Source organism: Aptenodytes patagonicus, chromosome 7 (genome assembly GCF_965638725.1).
Source record: "Aptenodytes patagonicus chromosome 7, bAptPat1.pri.cur, whole genome shotgun sequence".
Lineage (NCBI taxonomy): Eukaryota > Metazoa > Chordata > Aves > Sphenisciformes > Spheniscidae > Aptenodytes > Aptenodytes patagonicus.
In genome coordinates this window covers 13,220,712-13,234,423 of record NC_134955.1, presented here as the reverse complement: position 1 = coordinate 13,234,423, position 13,712 = coordinate 13,220,712, and positions in this window count along the sequence as shown.

The window sequence follows — 13,712 nt, the reverse complement described above, 5'->3', positions numbered from 1 at the left end:
TTTCTTTCACTACAACAGTGAGTTTTTAAGTGATATATCATCTCTCACTAGAAAGAAACACTTACTCTCCCCCCCCCCCCCCCCCATAAGGGCCCACACACTTTCAAGCAGCACTGCTGGGGCAGCAGGCATTCACCTGAACCTTCTGCTTTCCAAGTAATTTGTTGCAAGGAATGGGTGCAGGATAAAACGCAGCTCTGCCTGAGAGAGACAGTACGGATCTGGAAACACCCCACATGGGTTTGGTTCTTGTTAAACTAAGAGAGACCTTTGATGTGCTAGATAAAGCATAAGAAAAACAGAGCTTAGTCCAGGATTTATGCCAAGCCTGACTTCCAGAGCACTCCTAACCTTCAGGAGGAGCTGGAGTGCTGACCCCACTTTGCTCTCCCCCACCAATGCAGCCTGGACTCACACTTTCTGCTCACCAAGACACCATCAGCCTTTGGCCAGCTTCAGGGAAACACTCCTGTCTCTGACAGGAAAGGGACAGGGGAGGCCAAGGAAAAATACTTCGGAAAGACACCCAAAGTAATGTGGAGGAGAGAGAGGAAAAAGAGGGTTTCCCCTGAAAGCAGCCAGGGAAAGACATTCCCCTTACAGCAACTGAGATACACTGGGGAAAAAAAATAAATGAAAGCAATGAAAATGCCAAGCAGGCAGAGTTGCTGTAAACCGCAGCACCAGTTTCTCCTTCCTCCCTCCTCAGGCCGCAAAGCCCCGAGCGGGGAAGGGGCCAGGCAGGATCCGGCCCCCAGCAGCTGTGAGCTGCAGCCAGCCTTGTCCTCTCACCTTGACCCATGCAACGGTGCCAGCCCCAACAGCGCAGAACCAACCATCTATTTCTTTATCTTGGCACATTTTAAACATAAAGCTTAGTTGACATGAGGGCGCTGAAGGCTGACAGCAGACCCTTTGCAGGAGGGTCACTGTCAGCAGTGCCCACACCACTGGCACCCTGCAGCCCCGGCTCCTCGCATGGGGAGTGGTGCTGACACTGAGCAGCGCTGATGCCAGCTGCTGCTGTGATGCCAAAGCGGCAACGCTCTGTGGGTGAATTTATACATCTGAGCTCTGCAGCCGCGGCCAGACTGTATGTGTTCAGCTCCTCTTCATATGACCTGGGAGAGAGGGAAAAAAAATCAGCTACGAGTGCAGAATATAATAAAACCCAAACCCATTACTTCACAGCCTCACATAAAGGCCATTAGGCGTGAGCCAGCCCAAGCTTGGTGAACGTGTCAGTGTGCAGAAGGATAACAGGGCTGACAATCTGAAGGGGGATATGATTTTTTCTCCCCACGCTGACTTGGCTCATTACACAACAGGATCATTGTTCCACTACAAGCAAACATACCAGGGAGGATAAAAGCACCTTATTTTTCACCTTGGGAGCTTTGACACTTATCCAGCTGATTAAATAAAGACATATGACTACATCCGCACTCTCCCAAAGGCAAGAAGGCACAGAAGAAAGTAGAAGGATGGCACTGAAACCAGGAGACAATTTTTAATATAAAAGCTCCGTGGAGGAGCGGCACTCTGCCTGGCATACTAGCAAATGCCCAGTCAGCTCTGGCTTACGGCAAGAAGAGTAAAGCTGCAAGAGCAGGTGGAGCATGAAAAGCCCCCCTCACACTACAGCTCCAAGACTGCAGCCTGTGTTTTAATTCAGCAAACAAGTATTTTGTCTGAGCCCTACAATTTCACTTCTGCTTTAGGTTATAAATGCACCTTGTGCCAACAGATCAAAAGAATATCTGCCCAGTGTTCAAGAGTAATAAATGAGATAAAGTCCCTAATTCCCCTCTTAATTTTTAATCCTGGGAAAGAGGAAAGTGGGAGGAGCAGTAAATCATCTGCTCAAATTACTCAGGATCCACACTGAAATAGGGGCTCAGTTTGGATACTTCAAACCCAGTGGTTAACTTCTGAGTTGGTCATTTGTTTGCAACAGATTAGCCAGGGGTATCGCTCCCCCCCGTGCAGTGTGTCTAAACAGGGGCACATTTCAGAAAAATTCCCATCCACTCACTGGAGACAGGTCTGTGCGTGACCATTGCCCCTCACTCGAGAAAAGGCCCAAGGGACAAAACCACCTTTCTTGCTCCTTCCTGACTCCAGAGCAGCACACACGTTTCTCTGCACAGTACAACATCAAGGCCGATGTCAAAAAGAGGCTTCATAAGGCTGCGATTGAGAAAACCCTGCCAGCCTGGGGGGACTGGCCCTGCCCTCCAGGACAGGCTGGCTCTGCTAGAAAGCGGAGATGCCCGGTGCTGCCAGCACGGACAGGTGGCACGTGCTGGAGACAGCACGTGCTGGAAACTGGAGGCAGACAGCCCCGGCAGCTACCAGCAAAGCTGCCGCACATTTGAAGCGGGCTCTGCCTTGTGCCCGGGGCATCTGTTGGCCCAGCAAAGCCGAGGACAGGGGTGCTTTTGTCCTCAGTTTCCAAACCCACTGCAAAGAGAAAACAGAGGGAAATGCTGCTCTCCCCGGCCTTTCCAACATGCCCTTTGCCATCACAGCTGGGGACAGGGGAAGGCAGTGCCGAACAGCAGCACAAGTGCCCTCGGAGGGAGGGGAGACAACACGCAGCGCTTGGGGGCTTATTAGCCACCCTACACGGAAGATGAAGGGACACAGGTCCTGCCTACAAACACATTTTGCTTTACATGTGATGTAAACTGACTGAGCTAAACCCCAGCAACTTTATACCCCCATTTACAGCTGATTTATACTGGCTTAGTACCCAGTCATGCTTGCAGCTTAATCAGCGTAAGCAAAGAAGAATTGCGGAGTTTTGTTCACACCCCCATTTCATCTCTTCTCTCGATGAAAAGGAAAGCAGCAGCAAGCAAAGCAGGAAGTGGGTCGGTCCTTTTCATTTTTTTCTTTTCTTTGATTTCTCATCTTTCCTTAAAAAGAAGTGATTTGTTAGTGGTTGCCATATCCTGAAGAGATGTGGAGATGCCCCAGAAAACTCAGAAGAAAGGACAGAGTGGTATAATTTAACAGAAACAGAAGCAGCAGCAGGCAAGAGTCCCAGAAAGAATAATTTACAGCAGCACAAAGACAAAACTTTAGAGGAGGAGTCAATTTCCAGAGGGAAGACTGTGAAGAGCTCAAGAAAATGAAACCACAATAATTGATGTAGAAAAATAAGTTATTCTGTCCATCAGTGCAGGATATATAAGGGTCAGCTCTAGCATACTCAGGCAAATAACTGGAATAATTTGGAGACTAGAAAACAATCTTTTTCTAAAAAGGTTGGATACAAAAATCCAGGAGGATTTAGTGAGCTTCTTAATCATCATTTGTAGCAAGACAAAGACTACGGATAGAGCTTGAGAAATCCCATAACGTACAAAGGTAGAATCAGGCTGAGATTCCTGAGAGGTGTGGCCCATTTTGCACAGTAACTCCACACCCACCGTCTGTGTTTCCAGTGCTGACCAAGAGAAAGGACCTCCTGGGCTGGGATACAGGCCCCATCACAAGCACAAGCACTTCACGGAGACAACTATTCCCGGGGCAGCTCTCCCTATTTACCCTGCATGCAGCTCCCACCTCCTTTCCCCCGTGCGTGTTCTGTGTGGTGCATGAGCTGGTGGCAGCAGGCACAGAGCGGGGGGCACTGATTACGCTAGGAGAGGAATCAGACATTGTGCAGCTTCTCATAGGAGACAGAACTGAATTTATCCATCTAGTTCTTTTCATATACGGAGACAACAGGTAGATGATAGTTTCAGGAACACAAAAACTGCACGTGTCAAACCGAGACATTAAAATGGCAAGTCTTGCAAGAGCTCCCTTACCTTTATTTTTCCTGTTTTAAAGAGGCTGAAACACACTTCTAAAAAAATAAAAAAATAAAAAAATAAAAGCACAGGAAGAGTTGGTCAGTGAAACAAATGGTACACTTCCTAGCATCTTCTACCATGTACCTCAGTTACAGCCAACTTCTGGCTAGGAGCTATTTGTGGCCGACGGAGCATAAGAACAGGTTCTGCCTCTGGAGCTTGCAAAGCCATGCTGGTAACTGTGCTGCACTGGGGAAACAGGCTGAGCCCCTTCCAGGTCCCACGTGAGCCAGGGAAGAAGCTGTGGGTTCCATGTGCTGGCAAAGGGGCAGGTGGCAGATTTGGGACAGGGTGCCAAGGGGAAAAGGAAAAGCTGGCAGGTGACTTGCCAAGCACTGGGGAAGGGATAAGAGGACAATACGCATGGGGGCTGGTGTGGGGGACAGAAAGCCTGGCCTCCCCTGAGCTCCACATCATAGGACTGTCAGGAACAATCACAGCCCTTAACGGAGGTAACAGTGGCTGCTGTTCATTGAACTGCACTGCTCCTGCTCACAGGTGGGGGAAAACGGGGCTGATCGTGCCCCCAGCATCACTCACTAGCTGGTTTCCTCCAAGACATGATCCAAGCGCAACTCAGAAGGTGTTGCTGCTATGAAACCAGCTGCACACACAAGCACAGACATGGCCACTGGGTCTTTCAGAGCTTTCCATGGAGCTGAAGACACCAGGGAATTTTCCTCTCAAGCAAAAAGACAAATTCATATCTCTCTCTCTCTCCCAAAATGTCCCTTGCATGGCTTTCTTCAGGAACTCCACCTGGGCAGATGGGCCAGGAAATGGTGTACATGGAGGGCAGGTGACGTTTCTCCCTACTAACCTCTGGTTATTTTGTGCAATAAGAAGATTATTCCAGTATAAAGTTTTCAAGATGATTAGTTTTAAGAAACATTAATACATGCTAGTTCTCACCCTCCCACATGTATGCTAGAGTTGAACTGCAAATATTTATTTTGAAGTAAGCTACACATACATTCAAAGTGCCAACCATAACTACATCATTCAGACTTCCCAAGCCTCAGGGGATTTCACTTCCCCTCCTGTCCTGCAAAAGGCAGCTTGTGTGCTGAAGGCTTCCTCTGCTGCTGGGGCATTCCACACCATAAATTTTACATTCAGGTCGTTAAAGATATAGGAGGGATCTTGTTAAGGCTAAAACAGCACGAGTCATTTCACACTACACAAACACAATTTTCTTGCTCCTTTTCTAACTTTCCGGAAGCCTGACACCCAGAGACCAAGGAGCAGCAGAGCCAGGCACGCAGGAATGCCGCTGCTGCTCAAGATTTCTGAGCTCTGAAAGGCAGGAGGAAGATGGCGCTGCTGCTCTTCACATCGGGTCCTATGTCAGTCCCGCAGGAACTGCTAAGAAATAACGGGGAGCCTGTTGTTGCTCCCCGAAAGGCACGGGGCTGGTGGGATGAGATGCTGGCTCTGAGGGGTAGGAGAGGGCAGGGAGACCCAGGAGACAAAGGCTCGCAGCTGGGTTCTGCAATGAAAAGGATCACATTTACAATCAAGCAATGTGGTCGGGGTGCCCTGGCTCACCCGTGTCAATGAAAGATGTTGTGCAATAGCTAGATTCAGAGTCTTTTCACAGACCCAGCTCAGAGCACCCGGACAAAGTAGAGCTTGACAACAAACTGTAAAAAGCAGAGCTTCAGATGGTACCGAAGGGGCGTGCTGGGCTGAACAGCAACCTCCCCACGAGGCTGCTGCGTAATTTTGCTGAGTCTACTCCTGTTGACTTCTTGAAATAGTTCACAGCCGTCCCTAACAAAGGGGTTATGAACTCCCCACATCAAGGGAGCTGCGAAATGCTTTCACTGTCATTAGCCATTGGACTAATGACACCTAAAAAGCAGAGTATCTAAGACACCGATAAACAGCCATTGCAAGAGCAAGAACAGCACCGAATTTGCTCCAACAGAGATATGCCATTGTTTTCACCCCCCACGTATTTTCCTTGCCTGGTCAGCAATTTTCTCACTTTCTTCAGCCTAAGGGACAAAGGCTCTGCACAGCACCCATTATAAAGCCCCACTTACGCTAGCAGCCAGCAATCTTTCAGTGTTTTGTGGACACAAAGGAGTCAATTCTTGGTCTAAATACTCCAATACAACAATCCATTTCTATCCACCAACGCACTTCAGTACCTGCTTAAACGCTTTGCTGCATGGGGATTACAAGCAGACGGCTCTCAGGGCAAAACTCCTCCTTCCCAGCATGGTGAAAATTCACTCCTTAATACACAAAATAATCAGTATGCACACAAAATCGCGTGGGATATTTGTTAGAGCAATGGTACTGAAGCAAAGCCTTTTCAGTGCTTAATGTATACATGACCCTGGGAAACTTAGAGACATGTTTGCTTTTAGATCTGTGTGGCTAATTAATCATAAGGCAGCTGGCCAAATTTTTCCTTGAGTCAACACCTTGAACATTAGTGGAGATGTAGTGGGGCTACATGATGCCCAGAATGACATCCATGCCTAGCTACAGTCATGGAAGTAGTTTACTAACTTGATCCTAACTTGGCAGCAAGAAATTTTAAATATTTACCCATCGATTGCTGCAAACATGGAACAATAGGTTGTCATTTTCTCCCTCGTACTTTCTTTTCAAACTAATAAATTATTCTCAGAAACAACTGGCACCATGGGCAGGTGCCCACAATGGGTCAGGAGAAGAACACATCACATTCATTTTCCACTGGGATCTAAAAAATGCCTTGCTTCCTGTTAGCCAAGGTGGTTATGTCCAGGGTTATCTCCCTTATAACCCCGTGCCTTCATCAGTGTCAAATGCACACTGGCTCCAGGATAAAAGATGTTGCACTATGGAAGTGTGTGAGGCCTTAGACTCAGCGCTCTGCCCTCAGCACGCAATGACAGGACTGAAGTCATTGCTGAAACTTGAACTGGGGATGAGAGTAAACAAAGACAGCCTAAGCAGGAACGAGATAAGAAAAGTATGGCAGCTTATACAGCAGAAGGGATCTTGTAAATCTCTTATCTTTGGGTGACACATTTAGAGCTGACACTGAAGTGTCCGGGCACAGTGAAGGACAGGTATTTGAAAGCTCCCTGCCACAGGGGGGAACTCTTAGTCCTGAAAGGAGTTATACAAACCTTTTAGAAGCTCTCTGCTTTTTCTCGCTTTCTAGCTAGAGAACTTTCCTCTGCCCAAGTGTAAATCCGCTGCAAGGCATTTCTCATTCCAGATGCTTTGGAGCGGTATGATTCCTGAATAGCAGTACCTGGGGAGAGGGACGGGCAACTCCTCAGGCAAGCTCTGTGAAACTTACCTCCCGGAGAACATGAATCTCAGAACATAATTTAAAACCAAGCTAAAAAAAAATGATCACTTTGTTTCTGGAACAGGACTAGTACAGGTCAGCTCTGAAACAGTATTGCCGTTTGAAAGGTTCCTGTATGGCATACCCAGTTTACCAGGTGATGGTGACAAAAATGACAGAGTATCTCCAGTGATGAAGTAAGCGAGTTGAACAGAATTGGAATTTCCCAGCTGTTCTGCAAAAGCCCTGAGAACAGGTGCTTACTTCAACTTGTGCCAATGTGGGATTCACCAAGGAACAACATTCTTACTATACTTTTTAAAAGACTGACTGTGAACCTCTTCTGCCTCTACCAGTTAAAGGAGTATTCATAGAGGGATTTCATTTGACAAATATTTCCACCTTCTTATGGAGCTTGGATCTAAGACAGCTTTGCACCACTCCTTCAGAGGAGAGGAAGAGGGGGTAGGTTGTTTTGTATACGTTCTTTATCAAGTCTGGAATTGCTCTGGTTTCCCAACAGACCAATATTCAATGAACTTGGGATTCAAATGCTTTCAGTTAAAAAAATATATATATATAAATTTTGGAACATAAAGCATTTAAATCCCGAGTTCATCGAATGTATCTAAATATCTTTATTTTGGAACTTTAAGATAAATCAAAATCTGAGCCTAAGATATTTTACAGTACCTATTTAAGATAAAAATATGATTTACATCAACATTAGAGAGGAGGTCACCACAGTGTTAGTCAAACACAGGATCTCTCACCTCTGTGGAGCTCTTAGGTTTATTTTATGAAGCCAAGACTCCAACACTCTCACGTGCTACAAGTATAAGTGAGCTACCATTGTATCCCCCTCCACATGGCACATGCAAAACTGCAGCAACTCATAACGGGTAAGATTTAGTGAGACATGTTACTGGATGCTCAGTGCTAATATATGCTAACGCACAGAATCGTCAACAGTACTTCAATGTAACTCTCCTAACACAGAGGTTGTGTTTGCCATGTTGTGGTTTGGTTAAATATTTCCACCTTCAAAAGTCTAGTCAACTGAAAGATACTTCAGCTCGCTCTACATCTGAAAAAGAAGCCAGCTGCCCCAGGAGAGCGGGAGCATGTGCACTGCAGGTATGAACGAAGAGACACACAGTGCTATTTATTACCTGTGCTTTGAGGTATTTCTGCCCTACCTTGGGTATAATTTACCATAAGATTATCTGTCCAACCACTGATAGGAGTCAAGCTGTGATCGAGCTGAGCAACCTCCCCTGAAATGATGGAGGAAAGCAGTTGCTGATTATACACACAATTTTATTTCCAAAGATAAATGTTCAGAGTCCATTATTGACATCTGTAAGAACTGAGCCACAAGAGGGATGGGGTCAGGCAGAGTGCCAGAATCACTCACTGTTCTCAGAAGTAAATAACAGCAACTGAAGTTATGCATTCACAGCCTATTTCCTCCAGCTTCCTTTGAGGTTTATTCTGCCTGGAAATGAACAACTTGCAACCTGCACATTTCCTCGCTAGAAACTTGGATAAGAAGGGGGAGTGGCCTTGACCGATGGTCAGAATTCAGTTCAGAAGAGGGTCTCCTCCCACTGCAATCTGAAGAGGTAGCAATATCTGGCCCAGCAGCATAGGTCTTTCTAGGCCCCATATTTGCATTTTGTAAAAATAGAATAATGCAAAATAGAAGGTCATTTACAAAACCACTCCCTCTTCTTCAAAAAGATTGATGAGAAGCAGTGGCTGGGACCAAGAGCTGCTAAACAAAGGAAATCTGAATTGTGTATTTTGGCTAACGGTGCCAACGCCCTCAGAAAAGCTGCCTAGAGCTCCTATTACAGCTACTCAGAAGAACATTTCACTCCTTGGCACGTGTCCTGCAGAGAGTTGCAAGTGGACCAGGAAATACTCCTTCAGGTTCCACCAAAGCTGCTGAAGCCAGCCCAAGACAGCAAGATGCTTTTCCTCGGTACATTCACACATCTGTGCAGGAAGACAAAAGTGCACCATGAGCTGTTGTGTTAACAAAGCCCCCAGGTTTCAGCAGACTGTTTTAGGCCTCCTGCTACAGAAGACCTAACCCAAAATCTATCACTGTTTGTCAGCATGTGTTTCAACAGCTTTTTTTCTTTCTTAGGGCCACGTGCTGCCCTCTCGTGGGGAGCCCTGCGGATGGTACCCTGCTGCCTTGGCACAGCCCTGAGCCCTGTGGCACAGGCAGCACAAACAGGGCAGGTAACACAGGGAGCTGCGGTCTGCCAACATCCCCAGGCACAGCAGCTTAATGTAGGCCACCACAACCTATGCCTCATTATCACAGCTCCCCAAATCCTCAAAAATCTCCTTATTTGTGCCCCTCCCCAATATGCCAGGCAAGAATGGACCCCGAGAGGTGTCTGAGGCAGGGATGAGGCTCTAGCATCTTATATGAAGGTGTGGCAGAGCATGTGCCCACAGTATCCCTAAGCCAGACCATCTTCTGCATCAGATTTTACTTCTCCATTAGTGCATGTGGAAACACATCCTGCTGGGACAGAGAACTATGGGCCTTTGTTATCCACTCCAAGAGCAAATGGTCAAGTTGGACATGTGTCCTGTATAGAGCTAGGACAGGTATTTGTAACGTGCTTATTTCAGCACTGCTGCATCCATCTCATGCCACAGGCACTGGCTGAGAGGCTTTCTGGACTAGCCGAAGAAGACAGCAATGCCTGCAGTGTTGAGCATTCAGTTCCCAGAGCTAAGCTTCCTTCTTCCACTGAATGAAGTTGCTGTTCTCAGCATGGATGAGCCTTTTCAGGGTTTTATTTTTGTAAGTTTGCTGAGAGAATTAGCACCTACGGGAGCCAGGGCGCAATGGTTATGCTATGTAAGCCAGACAGGCCCCCTGAGCACTTTTCTGCCAGTCTTGTTTTTAATAACTGATACCTCTCAGCTTTTCCACACAGCCCCTCACACCAGCACTACATCAGTAAGAGCAAACTGGGGGCCACCCAAATTCATGAGCAGGGTTGTGTCACAGACAGGCTTGTTGGCTGGACACAGAGATGCTGAATTCCCAGTTTTCTGGAGTGCTTTCTTAATTTCCGCATTAAACCCCAGAAAAATCATGATCCCCTCTCTCACCCTAAGCTGCTATCCATGGCTGGGTTTTACTCCAGGCAGCACCTCCAGAAGCCATCTGAGCTGGCATTTTGCAACAGGTCTTCCAACTGGTGATGGACATATGTAGCTACAGAGCCTAGTCACAAAGAGGATGTGAGGCAGATGCTAGTGCTAATGCAGTGACAAGCAACTCCTAACCTCTGGCTCTAAATCCAGAGCAAATTCTGTGGCTCCCTGCTGCGCCACACTGACAGCAAATAGTGCACAACTAAAAGACTTTTGGTCCCTCCAAATGCAAATGTGAGGTGCATTTAAAGCCTCATTTGCTCAACCCCAACTCTTTCCTGCCGTTTTTGGGGCACGTAGATGAACACAGAAAACTGCAAATAACACACACCCAGCCTTGCAGGTCCTACAGCAGGCCCCGAGGGCTGCCAGCACACCAACTACGAGCCAGCAGGCTCCTCAGCTGCAATGCTGGCCAGCATTGAGTGCCTCATGTTGTCCTAGCCCTACACTGCCTGCTCCCTGCCCTGCCCACCCTTTTACATGCCTCTAAGGCTCCCAGCTTTGGAGACTTCCTTTTCTCATCTTTGCCCAGGCACACATTTGTCTATGCCCGCAGCCGGCATACACACCTTGCACCAAGCGCAGGGCCCCTGGGGAGCCCGTCCAGGCCAGCCAGCCCTGCCCATGCTCACGCAGGGCCCCCTAGGTCACATCAAGACAGCAGCCTGCTGCCAGGGCAGGGCACCGGCGGCCCAGGAGGGCTGCAGGAAGCAAAGCCCCTCGTCATTGCACTGCAGGTGGCTGCCCCTCTGAAAGGGCGAGGGGAGGCCTGGGCAGGCACAGAAGGAACCAGAGGCAGTGCCTCCAGCAAGTGCTGCGCCCCACCAGGCACCCACAGGTAGAGCCCGCTGTGCCCACCCTGCCTGGCATCCCACTCCCCCCAGGTTCACATCCTGGGCCAGCTTGCTGCTTTTTTTTTAAACTTTCACTCATTTTTTTTCTGCTCAAGAACTGTATTTTTTGCATTCTCCTTTCATGACAGCCGTTGCACACATGGCTATCTTATTGTCAAATATATATGAATATATATACAGACACACACACATATATATGTGTGTGTGTATTTAACATACCTCTACACTTCTCCATCTCCTGAACTTATGTCCAGATAGAGATTCTCCATCCAACTCACATCAAGGCTCCTGTCCACGCTTAGTATTTTGTTCCATTTCTTCTAGCACAGCAAGCGGGAAAGAATGCACAAAAAACACATTCAGGCTACCACTGCTATAGTAGATTCAGGCACAGATGATGAAGCTTTCTCTAAACCTAGTCAAGCATAAACTTGCTCTGTACATAAGTGTTTCATAGATGTTTGTAGTGTTCTTGGTATAACACAAAACACTTGAACTAAGAACTACTAAACAACAAATTGCATCTCAAGTGACCACTTCAGAATATTTCAGCTTCCAATGCAACTTTTTCTGTCCTTAAAACTATGAACCCCTTATTTTCTAATCCCCAGAATCATCACAGATAGGAAGTCTTATGGCACATGATTAATATCCAGGTTTGTAAGTCTAGATTGCCTATTGAATAAACTTCCCAGTGAAAAAAGCAGGCTTCAGTTGCATTAGATCAAGTTTAGCAGCCAGCCAGTGTGATGGAGTCTCCTTAAAGAATTCTATATTTATAGACATGTTCAATAAGGAAAAAGATTTCAAGGTCATCTTTTCTGACCTATGTTTTTCATTCTGTACCGAACAGGCTTTACTTCATGGACTTCGAAAAACTTTACTACTCTTCAAAATTTGTTTAATCAGAGCAACAGCTGCACTAACATATATTTAAACAGAGAAATATTCTTTTTTTCTTTTTTCTAACACTTAAAGTAGTTTAATAAGGTAGTTTAAAAGAGCAACATAAGGAAAGTCGTACATAATTTGCACTGACTTGGAGAGAAACTAGATGAACTTACCTTCTGAGAGTGGAATCTGTCCCTTGAATAGTCTTAACTCCTTTTGTTTTCCCCACAGGTGCTGTATTTGCATCACTGCTCATGGGCGTTCTACAGTGACAGCAGAATATACATTGTGGAAAGCAGAGCTCCACAACAGAGAGTGAAAATCTGCCTATGAGCAAAAGAATTGTTCAAACTAAATGGGCAGTAGCAAGATGTGTTGTAGGACAGGTTGGTTCCAGGGATGCCTAGAAACAAACCTACTTGTACCAGCCCTGAATTTGGCTCAAGTTCTTTAAGAAGTACTTGTTCGTCTCCTCAAGTAGCAGTCTTGCACAAACACAGTTTGAATGGAGCAGCATTAAAAGGAAGATAGGAAGTATATGTACATTTTAGTTGTGACAGGTTTTGCATTCAGCATCTATTGCACTTACAGGATGTCATCTATATGCATGATAGAAAAAGCATTTGCATTTAAGTTTATTTAATTCAGAAATATTTGTGGACCACTATTCTTGCATTCTGTCCCCAAGGATTATCGTAATACTATTCCTTCCTGCTTATCTGCATCACACCTCTTCTGATTCCTTGGATTTAAATAAGCTTCAAGTCTTGCTCTCTATATTCCGCTATTACTTATTTCTGTTACGTAAACACCCAAAGATCCCAGTCAGAATTTCAGCTCCCACTGTTCTGGAAGTTCACAAGGTAGTTCATATTGACATTCCCCATCCTGGAGGGTATCTGAGCCCTCATGTGTCCATCACTGCAATCTAGCAGGTGGCAGCATTCACAATATCAGGAAGAATATTTGAATAACACAATTTTCTGCTGTGATTTGCCTGTAGTCATCATACTTTTCCATGACCTCTATATTCCTGTATGTCATTTACTTTGCTGTCTTTTCCATATAAACCAATGTCAGCTTTCTACAACTAACAGCTTAATTATACAGTTGTATCTTCCAAAACTACACCAAATGAACCCGGATGGCTACATTCAGTTTAATACAAATCAGTCCTTGCCACTGTGATCAAAGGAAGCCAAGGGTCAAACAAACAGCTGAATAAATTAAGAAGATATTAGGATTATTTTTATAAAAGTTTGATAGATTGACTACAACTAATAATCTCAATGTAATATCACAGAAACAAATACAGAAAAACAGTATTAAAAATTATTATAGATCAACTCATTTATAATTTCCTATTACCTAATTCTATTTTTTAATTCTAAGAAATGAAATCAGTGGATTTAATGAAAAGCTCTGATGAAACTGTGGTATAACCTTAAAAATATTCTGGGAACTTGTGTCTTAACACAGGTTTTCACCTTGGCTTTTTGTTTTTTGTTTTTTGTTTTTTTTTAAATTAAGTTTAAACAAGGGAGTTTGGAAGTTTTTTATTTTTTTAGAAAAAAATCAGATTAATCTACAAAGTAATAAAATACTTTGGAA